The sequence below is a fragment of the Mastomys coucha genome, unplaced genomic scaffold (assembly GCF_008632895.1).
Source record: "Mastomys coucha isolate ucsf_1 unplaced genomic scaffold, UCSF_Mcou_1 pScaffold15, whole genome shotgun sequence".
Classification (NCBI taxonomy): Eukaryota; Metazoa; Chordata; class Mammalia; order Rodentia; family Muridae; genus Mastomys; species Mastomys coucha.
In genome coordinates, this window is record NW_022196897.1 from 56,057,920 (window position 1) to 56,064,184 (window position 6,265).

Here is a 6,265-nt window from a genome sequence, read left to right on the forward strand (position 1 = left end):
GTCATGATCAGGAAAAGGTACTAAAACCACTGGACAAAATACAGGCATAGACTAAACTCCAATAGCACAAAGAGCTGAGAGAATGGAGGGAGAGTTCTCTTTGGTACAGCTAATAAAAAATATACTCTGATTGAATAGCTCTAGAGAGCAAATTAGAAATAACGAGAACGACTAAATATGCTAATGGTGGGTTGGAAAATATCCTATTCTGGTTTTTTCCCTAATAATTTGAAAAACAATTAAAACCGAAATGGCTTTTAGTATACACCATGGGTGTTCTTTTTTTTCCATTAATTAATTTATTTATTCACTACATCCCCATCATAGTCTCCTCTCTCTTTTCCTCCTAATCCCACCCTCCCACCCTTCTTCACTCATCTCCCCCTCCCCAGGTACCAACCCATCCTGGCACATCAAGTCTCATCAGGACTAAGTGCATCCTCTCCCACTGAGGCCAGACAAGGTAGCCCAGCTAGGGGAACGGGGTCCACAGGCAGGCAACAGAGTCCCAAACTAGAGACTGCCCCACTCCAATTGTTGGGGGACTCATTTGAAGATCAAGCTGCGTATCTGCTACATATATGTAGGAGGCCTGGGTCCAGTGCCTGTATGCTCTTTGGTTGTGGTTCGGTGTCTATGAGTCTCCATGGGTCCAGGTTTATTAACTCTGTATGTCTTCTTATGGTGCCCTTGCTCCCTCAACCCTTCCCCCACATTTCTACAAGTCTCCCTGAGCTTGTTCTTTACAGAAATTGCTGAGCAAAGTTCTTTACAAATGCCTTGACTTTAAATCCTTCAACAGAAAGAAGGCTCAGCAGCGAGGATGCTTGACATCAAGCCTGACAATCCTAGAGTGATCCCCAGAATCCGAATGGTAGAAGAAAGGGAACTGAACACATGCTGTCAGAGGTTGGAGGCAAGGGATAACAACCAACAAAAAGTCAAGAAATTCCTGTCTCAGTAGGGGTGGGAAGTTGGCTGCATGCCTTTAATCCCATCACTTAGAAGGCCAAGCCAGGTGGAGCGTTCAAGGCAAGCCTGGTCGAGAGAATGAGTTCCAGGCTACACAGAGAAACCCCTGCCTGGAAAAACAAAACAAAAACAAACAAACACCAACAAAACCAAAAATAGAATAGATCCTTGTCTCCTGGGATAGAAACTACCTTCTTCCCGCACTTTCTAGACACTAGCTCTAAGGCGTGAACAGATTAAGCTACATGCTCAAGAGCACAGGTTAGTAACTGAGGGAGCCTACAATCAAACTCACATCATTTGAGATCCATGCAGAGGCTTATATTAGCATGTCTACTACAGCATGTTTTTTAAAGCAAAAACTTGAAGAACATATTAATGAACAAGAGAATGAGTCCTCGGTGTATAGAACTTTCGTTTTCAGACTAGACGAAGTAACTAGGAGAATTCAGGAGAAGTATGGATTGGAGAGATGTATAAGTCTCTCTCCCCCCTCTATCTCTCTCTTCCTACCCTCTCTTATCTCCTTTCCATCCCTATCAACCCCTACTTTCCCTCTCCCAGATTCGTGACTTCATGTTACCTTGTGTGACCTGCTCAGTTTAACCAGGGTCTTCCGCGTGACCATTGTACCAGAACTATCGTTGGAGCCTGGCAGAGCTCGCAGTAGATACTGGGAGGGAATGGTTCCCCAGCTCTCCGAAGAATCAGTAGCAACTAGTGAAGTAGTGAGGGGTGGGTTCCCTTGGGTTATTTTCCCAACCTCAGTTGTTCACTTTAAGATGATTCGCCCCACTGCTGGGCACGTCCTCAGGAGGATTTAGAGGCCAACAGTACCGCGCCTTCCCTCAGATTCTGGATTTTCACAGGCCACATTGTTATTTGCTGCTCCACTGCATTATTTTTGGACTGAGGACACAAGGAGAGTTCACACGGTCTTCCTCGTACCTCCCTCTGGCCTGGAATTCACTATATAAACCCAGGTTGGTCTTTAACTTGCCTCCCTGGGTGCTGGGATTATAGGTCTTACCACCAAGCCAATCATGTTTTAAAACCTATCTCTGCCTCCTGGTTAATCCATCTCTACCTCAGTGTACTGAGACTGGGAAAGTCCACAAGGGAAGAGAACACAGGTTGCTTTTGCCCTTTACACTTTCCGAATCCAATCCCCTCCCTTCCTCCCTCCCTCCCTCTGCCTTTCAGGGTCCCTTGTAGTCAACATACTAACCTGGATCCCTTCTTCCATTTTAGTCCCTCAGAAATCCCACACATGAGGTTTTCTACAGTTTGTGTCTTTCTAGACATCTTTATAATTCATTTTTCATTTATTATGAAGGTGAAATCTCCTCAAAGACAAAGCTTTATTCCAAGCCTAGATTTCTACACTCATAACATCATCAATATCCTTCAGCAAGACCACCATGAACGTAACTATAAGTCAACAAGCTGAGTCACAGAGGAGAACTCATTGGTGGCCATGAAGTGTCTCAGTAAGAAAGCGTTAGAAAGGTCCTGTTATGGCATTGGGGCTTCCATTAGGGAAGTCGAGGAAGGGCCTAAGGAAGTGAGAGTTTGCTTTAGATGCTCTGCACTTTGTAGCAAAATTGTTGACTATTCCATGCTGTTTTGTTTTACTATGCATGCTTTCAGAGTAGGTCTGAGGTTAGCGCTATGAGATTGCTTATGTCTAATAGGAGAACAACATTGTAACTAAAGTGGTAGGCCAGCTACTGACCGTCAGAAGATGATTTCTATTCCTTTCTCATCATTGGTCTGAATGATGTAGTGCTATTCTCTTCTTGACGTATTTCACAAGACACATCAGTATTTCTGTGAGAAGTAGAAGGTACTATCATGATCTCTGGGTGCTCAGCCAGGACAGGCATGACATTTGAAAGGCATTGTGCTGAAAATTTTAATGATTTCAAGTCACAAAGACACTGAAGGATTTTTAACATTAAATGTGGGGAAAGTGCACTGAAAACAAAAAATTAGTAGAAAATAAATAAGATCTTGTTTGTGAATTTCTCCAGAAAAAAATTCTAAAATTCTAGAAAAAAAAAAAGAAAAGAAAGGAAAGAAGGAAAGACAGACAGAAAGGGGGGGAGAGGAAAGATGTCTTAGGATAGGGTTCGGATGCCTTGCCTCATACAATTACAGTGTAGATTGCAACCAATCTGTATTAGACGACATCTTCACCCATCAGCTGACTTAAGAACAATCCTGGAAAAGGCTTGCAGTAGTCCTGCTAGTCTCTGAACCCCTAACAATGTGGTAGGAATCTGATTCTCAACAGCAAACAGGTTTGGCAAGTTCTTGAGACTGTCAGAAGTTTGTTTGTTTGTTTGTTTGTTTTGTTACCAACAGATGCAGTCACAATGTTACTGAATCCTATTTTTTCAGCTACTACCTTATAATGTCTAATTAGCACCTAATCAGAATTTCTCTCTCTTTCTTTCTTTCTTTCTTTTTTGTTTTTTTGTTTTTGTTTTTGTTTTTGTTTTTCTAGACAGGGTTTCTCTGTGTAGCCATGTCTGTCCTGGAACTCACTCTGTAGACCAGGCTGGCCTCGAACTCAGAAATCCGCCTGCCTCTGCCTCCCAAGTGCTGGGATTAAAGGCATGTGCCACCACTGCCCGGCCCAGAATTTCTTAATAATTCACAGTAATAGAATTTTAAAGTAATACCACAGAATTCAGAGCTGAAAACAAGATTTAACGCTATTTGCTTTTCCCCTGAAATTTCATATATTGAATTATTTTTATCTCTCCCAAATCTCTCAGGAAAAGATTGAAAATTTTCAAGATCTTCCAGAAGAATCAATTTTCTGAAACATTAAGAATTTAGCAGTTTAAAGCAGAAATTAAGATTTCTACATAATGGTTAGCTAACTTGACTACCTAAGTGGGAACACCTCAAGACTTATTTGACCACAAAAACTCCAGTGTCCTCTCTGTTCCATGACATGTGATATTAAACCTGTTCCAACCAGGGTGAAGTTTCTTTTTGATAAAAGATGGAATCTTATCAACTCAGAACTAAACACTGGAGGTCAGTCCCATGATCATAGTTGGTAGCCTCAGCATTGATTTTTCTATCTTAGAGCATTTGCATCAGCTCCTGAAAGACCACAGTTGAGCAGAAGGGTGGAGACCAGCATCTGCATGGATTGTCTTTGAGAACCTAGGGGATGATAGCATCCAGCCAAGGGTATGAATGAGGGGCCTCCCAGACACTCCAGATGAAAGAGGTCCTGTGAGCCATGCAGGTGCAGGACAAAAAGCCAATGTCCACCAGTTTCTTGTGTGCACCTCATGGTGGACAAGGTGCCTTGTGGTTGGGTGGAAATACCAGGCTAGAGCAGCACATGAATGGGCTGAACTTCTCTACTGGTCCACACTAATAACTGAGTCTGGTATTGCAAAATGGGAAGGGAGAAGGAAGGAAAGAGGGAGAGAGAGAAGGAAGGAAGGGAAGAAGGAAGGGAGGGAGGAAGGAAGGGAGGGAGGAAGGAAGGGAGGGAGGGAGGAAGAAAGGAAGGAAGAAAGGGAGGAAGGGAGAAAGGGAGGAAGGGAGGGAGGAAGGAAGGAAGGAAGGAAAGAAGGGAGGGAGGGAGGGAAGGAAGGAAGGAAAGAAGGGAGGGAGGGAAGGAAGGAAGGAAGGAAGGAAGGAAGGAAGGGAGGGAGGGAGGGAAGGAGGGAGAGACAGAGGGAGGAAGGGAGGGAGGAAGGAAAGAAGGAAAGAAGGAAGGAAAGAAGGAAGGAAGGCGAGAGGAAGTAATGAAGGGGAAATGAACTCTTAGAAGCTGGTTTCAGAATCAAGAATCCTACAACCCTACTGCAATAAGAGCAACTGCTCCACTGCTCCCCCTCCCTCTCTGAATCATGATTTTATTGGAATATAGTTATTACACTCATTATTTTCTTGTCTCTTCTTGCATCGTTGAGTATCTTTGACACAAACTGAATGTTCCTGCTGCATTCACTCTCCGGCTCTTTATGGAAGAGCCTTCTGCACTGTGTCCTTCCATCCCGGCAATGCAAAGTCAGTTCAGAACAGTGAGGATGTTCTCAAGGAGGTTATTTTCCAACTAAAATATTTAGTGTGTCAACCTTGTAACCTGATTTACTCTAGTGGAGCTTCCAAAGTGGACAGAAGACAGGTGACAGACTCGTGAAAAATTGTAGACCCGGGATGAGGGAGAATCATGGGCACCGGCCTGGGAAGGCTGTGGAATGAGCATACGCACCTGAGATTTGGGAGAAAAACCCAAAACAGACAAGGGAAGGTAGAGAGGAGGGAAGATCTCATAGATGGCCCAAACCCCAGAGACAGAACAGGGGCAAGGGATGAACAATACTACTAGGTCTAGGGGAGTACAGAGCCATCTCTGGAGCAGCTGTCGACCTCCTGGCTCCTTGTGATCTTTAACCCTGGGCATTTGGAGCTTTATCCCTAGAACAATGGAAGCTAATGAGAGGTTTCAGATAAGAAAAAACAAAGCAAAACTAACATTTTAATACCTCTGATAAGGCCTGGGATTTTGTGATCATTAGTTCAAACGGGATCATGCTTTTATAGTGCCAAGTTTAAAAGGCATCTCTCTGAGGTTTTTATTTTTGGTGATCTCTTTTTCAATCTAGTCACCCATTTTTGCCACATACACACATTTTCAAGACAACTGATATACAAAATAGCACTGCCTTAAGACAGTTACCAGGCCTCCCTCACTGTATATAACACTAAGAAGTCAGCCATTTGTCTTCACACATCTACCCAAGCACTGTAGCTTTACTGTATGACCACTTGGGCTTTTGGTAAATCTGAAACACAGCCTCCATAAACTGAGATTTCCAAATAAAACAGACTTGGAAAGCAAAGACTTAAAATGCTACAGGCAAATGCAAGTCACTTACCTACAGATGTGAATTTGAAGAAGCCAGGAGAAGCGAGAGACCCTACTGTGGAAAGTCAGGGTTGTACACCCCTTTCTAAGTTCAGTTTTCATCGTAATAAAGCACTGAACAGAAATCAGGCTTTTTCAAGAACACTATCTATTTGCTTATAGGTCAATGGCCTAAAGTCCAGATCTAGCACAGTTCAGTGACACGAGAGGAAAGGTCGAACATACTCAAAGCAAGAACCCAAACCCAGAGTGCACTGGGACCTTCTGAGGGTATCAACAGGCTTGAGAAAATGCTGAGTTTCCTTAGAATGAGGCCTCACAGTAGAGGGCCTGGAGAGGGGCCTGACTCTCCTTTTTGAAGCCCTTGGTTTTAAAAAGTGACTTTAA

The 6,265-nt window shown here is 43.4% G+C and overlaps 1 long non-coding RNA gene across 1 annotated transcript; it reads left to right on the forward strand.

Annotated features, from left to right (window-relative positions):
- Window positions 1-1,623: 1,623 nt before the first annotated feature.
- LOC116092007 lies at window positions 1,624-3,964 on the forward strand. Its single transcript, XR_004119141.1, has 2 exons — window positions 1,624-1,955; window positions 3,756-3,964. It is a non-coding gene; the product is annotated as an uncharacterized LOC116092007 (long non-coding RNA).
- The last annotated feature ends 2,301 nt before the right edge of the window (window positions 3,965-6,265 follow it).